Source organism: Strix aluco, chromosome 5, assembly GCF_031877795.1.
Source record: "Strix aluco isolate bStrAlu1 chromosome 5, bStrAlu1.hap1, whole genome shotgun sequence".
Classification (NCBI taxonomy): domain Eukaryota; kingdom Metazoa; phylum Chordata; class Aves; order Strigiformes; family Strigidae; genus Strix; species Strix aluco.
The window spans coordinates 23,515,099-23,526,026 of NC_133935.1; positions in this window are offsets into that span (position 1 = coordinate 23,515,099).

A 10,928-nucleotide genomic window follows, 5' to 3' on the forward strand; every position below is an offset into this window, starting at 1 on the left:
TTTTAGTTTAAGTTCTAGCTGCTAGTTAACAAACCACAATTTGGAAAAGACTAGAAACAAGTGTTAATGGCCTGCTGCTAAGATGTTGGATATATTTCCAAGACGCTTGGCAATGCCCACCCTGTGAGTACAAGTCATCATTAGTGGGGTTGGTGGAGGGATATCTCTATTTCTCTGGTCACTGTTTTTTCTTCATCCCCCCACATTGTTACCCCTGTTACCCACTACTGGCAAGACATCTACAACATTGACTGATCTGCCTTGTCGCATCATAAGCCCTGTTACTGCACTCATCAGTTTAAGGCATGGTGCTTTGCCACATTGTGTACGCTGATTCAAATAATTCCTTGGAGATGTTGGGCCATGGCCTGGTCTCAGCCGCACAGGGTGATCCCTCATTTTACCCTGTGTGACAAAAAAATAGAGGAAACACTAACACACACAATGCACAGAGTGATCAAATATGAGTAATGTGGAACTAAATGGCATAAAGCTGAAGACCTGTTGCTGGAAATATGGATTCATAACTTGGATAGAGATTGAGTTGTCCAGTATAAGGTAAAATTGGTGGCTGGAAAAGGCTAGAAAATATCCATTCTGAACACTGAAAACTTAGATTAACCAGTCTTGGATATTAGCTGGTTTGCCAGGTGAAGTTCAAGCCAGCTGTTTTAGTTTGTGTGGTTTTCTCCCACTCCCTCCCTGTGCTAATGCCATGCAATCCTCAGGAAAGTGGCTGGTTTAGAAACTCAGATTATTCTTGCTCAGCTGGGAAGAAACATGTGATATGTACTAATAGGCTGGAAATTCAAGTAGAATTGTCTTGGTTTTGATTTTATTTTTTTTAAATAGAACTTGGGAAGCATTTTATTGTTGAACTATCTGATGCAAAATAAACAGGCTGAGGAAAACTGAAGCTACTGAAAAGTGTGAACAGGTGCTCTAACAGGAGGATCAACCATGGTGGCTGTAAACCAAGCAAACAATAAAAGAGTTTAAATGCTGACAGAGATTTAAGGACTTTCCCACCCAAGCTTCCCTCTGCAGGCTCAGACTGCTGTTAAGAATTAATGAGCTAATTTGCTCAATGATGCATCAACACCTTGTTGGGCGGAAGAGCTTTCATTCAGAAAAATCTTTCCAAAAACTACAAATATGGAAACTATATTCTGAAGGTTATAGGTAGTTAAAAAATAATAAATCTCTGTTGCAAAGTTGGTGAATAGAATTAAAGGCCACACTGAAAAGAGATGGGCATTCGAAAAAAAAAGTCCAAAAACCCTGTCAAAAATTATGTCAAAACATTATTTTTTGTGGTGAAATTTTAATAATAATCAAAGATATTCTCATAAAGTCTACTGTGGAGTTCATTCAACTTTTTGTAGTGGAAATCCCCATTTACAGAACTGGACAGCAGACCCAGTAGGAACCTGAGATTCCATATTAATTTCTCCAACCCTCTGAGTTTATGTGACCACAAGGTGATGTGAGGAATGCTGACATCAGCATTCATGCTGACACCCAGCCCTACAAACCTTAAAGCACGAGATAGCCAGCAATCCACTCTCATTCAGAATAGTTTGGCATGTCTCCACGTTGTAACTAACCAGTGTTACCCCTAGCAATTGCTCTTTAAAGCAAAAACATGTGCAAAATGTCTTCATTCAGCCTAGTAGTATCATATGTCAATCAGATTCAGGATGCAGAACTGGCCAGCAATATCCTAAAAAAAAATAAAAATCATCTTTCTTGTTTGAATCACTTTGAATTAACTTGACTCTGTCATGTTACTGGCAAGAATATTCTCTCTTGAGCATCTGATTTCTAATTTTTTTCTTTTTCTCTTTTTTTTTTTTTGGTCTTTGGATTTGTCTGCAAGTTCCAAGGATCTGTTTTAAGCTTTACAAGACCAGCTTAGCCTGGGGCTTTGGCAAGCAATTTAACATTGTCTACACTGCACTGAAGTTTATTAACACCTTTCAAAACCTCTGCAAGTTTGTAAATCAAGCAGTGGTTCATTCCTCAGAAATAATAAGGGTCTGGTTTTGTTAATGGATACAAACACAAATGACATATTTATGATAATGTGTATGTGTGACATGCATATAGTTACAATTAAGTGACATTAGGTATTTGCTGTATATCATAATGATGACATTGAGGCTTTTCAAGCTAAAGCCACAGAAAAAGAGCATCTATCAGACTCTAGGATTTACTTTTTTAAGTGGTCTTTTTTTGGTTTTGACCTTAGCGTCCAGGTCCTACACTTCTCTGCTCTGAAAGGAAATGACACTGCTGACACCTGATGCTAACACATGGCAAATCGCAAATATCTACAGCACATCGGTGTTATTTTCATCTGATTCCCTGAAGAATTACTCTGCTTTCAAAACCACTTCTTTTCTTTTTTTCTTTTTCTGGGGGAGGGCCTAGGTGACTTTATTAGGATTCACAGATGCACAAAGGATAACACCAGTTTTATGGTGTTTCTTCCAGATCTAGAGGAAAAGATATTGCTTTACAGCTAGGTCCCACTAAGATACCCCCCTCCCAGCAGAGCAGGGAGAGCTATCTGTAATCCACAAAGGAAAATGAATGTCGCTGTAGTTTACAATAAATCAATAAATGGTTTTATTAGTCTGCCTTCAGCCTCCGTGATACTTTCATAATCCTCAGCATAAAATGGTGGCGTGGACTGTTTACAGACCCTGGGCAAAAGTATAAGCGGGATGTCCTACAGGGTGGCTTATATGTCATCATACTAACTTGTGTCAGGAGTCATCTCCTGTGCGACCACCATGTAAAGGGAGAAAAAGTACAACTGTAGCACATGCAGAGTTGTACTACATATGCATAGAACTAGCCATTGTAAAATAAGATATCACTGTGCTGTATTCACGTTGGTGCATATAGTGTCCCTAACCATCCTACACTGACAAAAGCAAAGCTTCAAAAATTGGATTATCTGTGCAAACTTATATAGGCCTCCTCAGGCATATGCGTTATGCTCTAGTCTCCAACTACATGATTACTTGACTTTTTCTTTCTTCATGGGGGCTTGGCTTAGTGCAGAGCGCAAGATATACTAACTTCAACGTAGACCCAGAGCTAGCATTTCCTTTGAACCTCACTGCTCCCATTGTGTCTCCCAGCCTCCACCACGGCCCACTGTGTGAGCTCTGCAGTGAAGGTCCCTTTGGCACGCACTGCTCATTATTTGCATTCTTCTCAACTGTTTGCTGTCTTCATCAGATCTCTGGAAGGTCAGAGGGTAGGATAAGCATCGTTTTGTTGATGAACAGCAAAGGCATAATGAATTTAAGGTCAAATAACTTCAGTGATTTTAAGCATGCAAGTGGAAAAGCCCTGAAGCTGCCATTGGTTAAAGCAGTTTAGAAGTGCCAGCCTCGTTTCTTTGGCCTTCAGCTACTACCCCAAGCATCAAGCCTTTCTACCAGGCAAATTAAGCCACAGAAAATGAGGACTATACAACCAGTGACAAACTGTGACTCCTTTGTCAAGAATAATCCAGGTAGGTAGAGAACAGACACAGAATTTCATCAGAATGAATTTCTTCATTCTTTTGTCCGCAGAAGTCTTTGATTCGCATACCCCACCGTGACCACACTCTGCAATATGGGAGTCAGAGGTCTCACCAAAAGGCAACTCCTTCACTGTGTGGCTCCGACTCAGATGGAGGCAGACCCTGAGCAAGGCAGAGCTGCTGCAGTGGAATGAGATGTCATCGTTCTCCTGTACAGCCGCACTCAGCAGAGGGTGAAACTGTACATTGAACCTTTGATTAAACTTGGCATTTCCTAACTGCAAGAGGCCTGGCCTTGCAAGCCTCATAATGCATCTCAACATCAGTACCTATATATTGTCTCATAGATGCACACAAAAACCTATACAAACTCCTCACACTGTCTGAATCTCTTCTAAACTGTATTTCATGCTCGTTTTCTTCTTTGCTCAAAATGTCTCCTTTCTACCTGCAGCTGCAAAAAGTGGCAGGCAGATGCTCTCCCACAGAAAAATCTCCTGGCCCAGCACAGTGCCATCTGATGTCAGCATCAGAGTAAATCCTTCCTTTGACCTCAACTGGCAATAGATCAACTCACTGGCTTTTTGTGGCATTTCTGGAGGTGGGGAAAAATTATTTATTTTTAAAAGGTGAGAGTTATTGAATTTGCTGTACCTGGATGCTGCACAGCTCTTTGTAATCATTACCAACAGGTGATGTCACTGAAACTTATTTTTATGTCATTATCCTCACCCAAGGTAAATATGGAATGCTGTCATGACATTACGTGATGTAAATATGTCATCATAATTTGTCTTTACACCTCATAAATATTTTATTATATGACATTACACCTCCAGATATCTTTTTCCATACGAATAGTAATTACTCAAAGTATTTACTGTAATTATGTCACTTGATGAAATTACAGTAATTACATCAAAAAATGATAGCCCATGACTAATGAATTAAAATAGCATGGAAATTCGCATAAAAATGACATTAAAAATGTTAAGGATCTGAGGCAAACTCATAAAAGCAAGGAAATTCATAATTAAGAATTTAATCTCTAATAACATTGCAGGGTGCCACAGTTTTAGATTATATCACAGAAGGAGGCGGGGGGGAAAGTAAAGGGGTATTACCTGAACAGGAATAAAGTGCAGAAGTGATCCGCTGCAAAGTGTAACTTGGCATTTTGTATACATGTACATAGCAATATAGTCAAGTTCTGTAGAGGCGCATTCAATGATGCTTCATCAGGAACAAAAGGCAACAGGCCAAAGTCAGAGCTGGGTGAGGAGCTGCCACTTGAGTGGAAGTTTCTATCTAAGAGCCATCAGGGAACATAATTTTTTGATAGGTCAGGATAAAATCACTGAAGGATGGCAGTGTCAAACTTAGGAGCAAGATGGCTGACAGATCCCGGGAACATGAGTGGATCTCACGGCAGATGTGAGGGTTTGATACCTAACCTGTGCTCACAGCTTTTGTAATGCCACTTACCTCTGCAAGCAAACAAGTATTTTCATAAATCTAGCTAACCCAAACAGCCACACAAGGTCCTGCTCTGGCACACACCCTGTGTTCTTGCTGCCACTTGCATCCCAGGGATTATTGCAAAGAAAATTCACAAACAAATCTCTTGGATTTGGACCTTCATGACAACAAGATGATTTATTATTATATCTATTTTTAATTCCAGTCTTATTTTCTGCATGAAAAGAAATTATTCCATCGTTAAACACTGGCAGTGCCTGAGAAGCAAAGAGGAACCACTGATACCAATTTTATTCATTTGGTTCCTGGCTCAGGATCAGGCCATGAGCCCACACCTGCGAGAAACACAAGGTTGTTCATCTCCTCTTTTCACAGCTGGCTCTCTTTTTGGTCCCAGTGAGGCACAGTACCTCCATGGACTTCACTGTTTTTTGTAGCTGCCCCTCAAGCTGCTTTCAAACCAAGGTGCTCAAATTATATGGTACAGCCAACCAGAAAACCCTACTGAGCTGAACTAGCTCCCCACCACACATAAGGAGAAAGCTGAGGTTTTAGCCAAATTGAGAATGAGACAGATAGACGGACAGACTGGGGCAGGGCAAGGGGGAGGGGGACAGGGAGAAACAGAGAGAGGAAAGGAAAGAAAAGAAGGAAATACAGAAAGAGGGAAAGCGAGAAAGAGAAACTCTGTTTCCAGTTAGAATATCCAGTAATAATTTAATATATGGTGCCATTTTAGAAAATGTGCTATTCATATTTATAAAAGGCTTAATAGATGCAGCTGCATCCTTTAACAAATTATTATAAGGCATGGTATGAAATACATTAGTAAGAAATGCTTAACAGATGATGCTGTGACAAGCTGTTACAACGCGTGCTATAAGACGTCAATATTATTAAATCTATGGGCTTGGTTAGCACATGAATATAAATAATTTTTATGCATGCTACAAATTGCCATGCTTTATTAATAATGAAGTGTTTATAAATGGAACCTTACTGTAAAGCATTATTAAATGCAGCTACTCAGAAGACCTTAGAGTAATGCTGTAGTAGCATTATCATGCTGAGAAACAGACTAGAAAGGCTGCTTTATTTTACTGCCTGAGTCGACACTGGTTCAAACACACTGGGCTTTGATTCCGGAAGACCCATGTGGTAGGGGCCACCAGTAGGCAGCAGCTGAAAGCTGCTGTTGTCACATTCTTAGTTACTCTGAAATCACTCTGGCCTCAGTACATGGGATTTACACCAATGTAAGTACTAACATCAGTAGAGTAACTCCTGATTAACCCTGTGTAAGTGATACATGCTGCAGGCCACATTATTTTCCTTCCCAAGTGAAAGCTGGCTGAAAGGTAACTGTGCATTGTAAGGCATTCTTAGAAGATTTGAAACGTACAATCCCTGTGTCTCTGATTCTGCCCTTCCAACAGATATCTTCCAAAAGGTTATTTCTGCATTAAAAAGGAATGTCTTTACAGGGTTTTCAATGCAAAAAAATCATGTTGTTCCAGAAGTTACCATGACTCAGTAACACGCAGGAGTGGCTCAGTTCATCTGGCTTGAGCATCTGTGGGAAAGCATTGTTTGTTTTTATTCTCTTAACCATTTCATGCCTTCATGATTGATGTTGCCTGAGTTTCTAATACCACATTGAATTGGACCAATAAACTTACAGAGAGTTACCACAGAACATATATCCTGGCCTGCACAGATTGAAGCTCATTAATAAAAACACATAGCAAGTCTAGGACCACATAGGCCAGAAATGCTTACCATGTGATGGTAAACAAAGTCTTTTAAATTCTCAGTTACATTTTTCTTTTTTCAAATTCTTAGTGTCTTAGTTAATGTTTAAATGAGGCTCTCTGTTTTCAACCATCTGCCTATTCTACCTTTTAATACTAACTTTTTTAAAAATAATTTTTCACAACTCCCAGGTTATTTGGATGATCACCTCCTCCAAGCTGTAGCTTACCATTTTTAGTAAGGCTTTCTAAAAAAAGCAGAGTTCATGTTACTGAACTGGGACAGTTGCATAGGAGGATCTACCTTTTCTGTACCCAGACAGCACAGTCTCTTTCCCTGATCAGCCTGTGACCTTGCGCTAGCAGCCAGCACACACAGGTTTCAACTCAAGGCTGTGCAGCTCTTTGCAGGGGAAAACTTGCACTCACTCATTAGAAACCACCACCACAGGGAACTGCAGAAGTAGGTGAAAAAATGCTAATCTTTTGGATAAGGTTACAGTGCTACCAGTATCATAACCTGAATGCACTTTGAGAGGGTGTTCTGGCATAGCAAAGGGATTTATGTGCCTCTGCGTGCTTGTGTATCTGTACTCACACATGAGTTTGTGTGCACATCCCACTTCTCTCTTTTCACACAAAGTACCTTCATGTCCGCTGGTATTGCATTATGTCAGCACTTCAGCACAGAACAGAAGAGCTTTAACTCGACTTTCCAAGGGGACCTGAGATGTAGTGAGAGGGACACCAACAGCCTGATGTGGAGAAGTGTGTATGTGTCCACAGCTGGTGGTTTCAGTGGAGGCAGAACACTCAGCTGACCTGGTATTGCATGCCATCTGGGGAAAAAGGATGTGGCCCTGCATCACCCTGCTGCAGCAGCTGGGAAATCCCTGTTCTCTTCTATTCCAGCTCTGCTCTATTTCATGCCAATGGCCAGAGGAACCGTCTTCACAAGAGATGTAGACCATTTCATTTATCACCTCTATTATCACCCAGGAATTGAAAAACAAGACAAAAATATTACTTAACTGCACAAAGCTCATAAATGTTGCAGATGGGTTCATTCTAAGTTCTGGGCAAATGTTCAAATAGGTTGGTTTTTTTTTAAACAGATATATACTTATACTGACCAAAGCCTTAGTCTTGACGGTTCCATTTCTTTTTTTTTTTTTCTCCAGTGTTTCATGGCACACATAAGCTAATGTCAAACAAGCATGTTGAAGGACTCCTGTTATATTTATCTATTAGCCTTGATGTGATTGCAATCTTCTGTATCTTCATGCATTAGTTTCTGGTCTAGTTTACAGTTCCTCTTGTTATAATTCATCTCATATCACTTCTTTTCTTTGTTTTCCCATTCTTCATCATTAATTTCTGAGCCAACTTTTCACTTATTCCATGACTCCTGCACCCAAAACATTATTATTAACCTTGGATGTGGAACTTGGTCAAAAATCCTCTCTGAAGTGTAAACAGCTCTGACATTTCATTACAAAATTCACCATTGTGTTCCAAAACACTCCTTACTATAAACTTCAAGGTCACTCACGTCTTCCCCTGTAACCATTTTGGCTCCAGGTGGAGTCTTCTCTGCCATGCTAGAGCTGGGAAAAGGAGATGTCGAAACCGTAGGAGTCAGCGCTTCAGAAATTGCACCCGGCTTTACAGTTTGACAACGGGCCTTCGCTCAAGGAAATCCAGAGCTGGATTTCCACATTGCACTGCTGAATAAGAACAAAAAAAGGGCAAATGCCACTTTTGGGTCAGATGGCCCTGCCTTGTCCTTCAATGCTTTCCAAGAGCCATATGGGGGTTCTGGATGAGTGTGATGGATCGAGAGAGACAGAAAGGAGGCATGAGTCCCGCTAAATGCCTGGGTTGGAGCTGACCTGATCCAAACCCAAGGTCCAAGGCCGAGGGCAGGACACTGCATGGCAGGGTGAAGCTCTCCCGTGACCAGTCACACACCCTGTGAGCTTCACATGCTGCTTGCTCGTGGTGTGATGGGAAACCAGCTCCTACCTCTCTCTCTCCCCGCACATCAGGTAAGTCGCAGCCAAAGCAAAACAGTCTTTGGTACTTTTTGAAGCACCCCTTGAGCTTTTCCATGCATTGGTTGATTGATAGCCTTATTACTTAGCACGTCTTTATATCTGCAGTAACTGTAGCGATCAGTGAAACAGCAGACAACTGTATTAACTACAACTCGGGAAAAGTGAAAATAACACCTGGCATTTAGCACAGTTCATCAAAGGATCTCAAAATGCTCAGCAAACTTTAATAAAGATGCATGATGCCCAGTGAATCTGGAAATATTGTGACAGTCACATTAAACCCAGCCAAACTGATAAATCAAGCACGTTGGAGTGGCACTGGTGCAACAGCAAGGCTGTCGCGCCAGGGTAGCATGCTGCCAGGGTGTTACATCCTCGCCCCTCTGCCATGGCTCCTCGGGAAGCCTCCCTCTGCCCAGCGCTGCCCTCCGAAACTCTGGGTGCTGGGCTGGATCTGGTGCTTGACTTCTTATGGGCCTGACTGCATCCTGCAGACATTTACCTGGGAGCATCGGGATACCCACGTACATCTATCTTGTTGGCTCCTCACCCTTCCTTTCTGTGGCACAACGGATAGACCAGCAGGAAAACAGGACTACCGATGGTCCTGTTTAGCCTTTATTTACACACTCGGTTCATTCTGGATTTCTATTTTATACATTTCTCTATTTAGATGATGTGTGAAATCCACGTACGCTTTTTTTCCTCAGAGTCATGCAGCAAGTGTTTGTTTGTGCATCTGTATTGTGCTCTACTTTTCCTCATGTTCACAGATTTTTATTAAAATATTTCCATAAAACAGGTTGTTACCAAAAATAAATGAACACATACAAATTAATACATAAAAACAGATGAGTTATATAGAATATTTACAAACAATGGGATGGAATTCAAAACTTCTCGTAAACACAGCATATAAATAAGCATATACATACCCCATGTTTACTACCATTTATTTTAAGAGTTACTTAGTAGATCTGAGGTAGGCTAAGGCTGACAGACCAGCTTTTTCTTCCCATTGCAGATTGTGGGTGCATCAAAAAGATCTCATTTAACAGCCAAATGAAAAATATCTTATTTTACACCCAGCTTGTGTTTCCTCAGACTGCAGAAATAAGCACACGTGATGTACAAACTGGGTTCAAGAGCAGCACTGACATGACCAAGCCTCAGTGTGGTAAAAAAAGCACTGAGATGTAAATGATCTGGCCAAGGTTAGGCAGGAGGCAAGCCGCAGCACCAAGGGTCTGGTCTGCTGACTGCTGGGCTTTCAGCTCGTCTGTTTATTACCTAAAACCTTTGGAAGAGAGAAATATCATTGTGAATAAGAAACACCCACAGCAGCAGCAGGCTGAGCATTCAGACAAAGATAGGCCATCCAGCTATGCAAAGGTAGAAGAACCCAGAAAGTTAATGACTCCTAACCTTCAGTCCAAAATAAAAATTGTAAAAAATAATTATAATGAGAGCTCTACAGTGCAAATCTGCTTTTACTGAATCAGATCCACCAAAGGCAGTGGGACTAACAACTGACCAGTTGTAGTTCACAGACTATTCGCGCATCTCGGTGCTGAGGTGCAGCCAGGGTGTTGAGGACTGGCAGGGGGCAAGGGGCCGCAGCCCGGCCTGAGGATGGGGAGCTTGGGCCAAGCAGCACTGCCAGTGGCATGGCTCTGGGCACAGCTCAGCGACTGCCCTGGGACACACCTGAGGCTGGCAGGAGCTGGCAGAGGTGCCATGTCCCACAGCCAAGGGCTGGAAACCCATGCCAGGAGTGGTCAGATCTGTGCCGACTGGAGCCCTTCAGCATTAGAATTAGGTGCAGAGGCCAGGTAGCCCTATGCACCAACACCTCACCAGAGGCCAGAAAAGTGGAATGGGATTGACACGTTTTCACAATGGGCAGGGTCCAAGTTACGTGCTCAGCCTCTCCTTCGGCATTGCTGGGCTTCTCAGGTGTAAGGTTTGTAATGATATACTGGCATACAGGCTAACACAACCTTCTCTACAAACTGATAGGAGCAAATATTTGCATTTTATATCCTTTAGCAACACTGGATAGATCTTAATTATGGTCTACTGTCTCTGCAGTGCAAG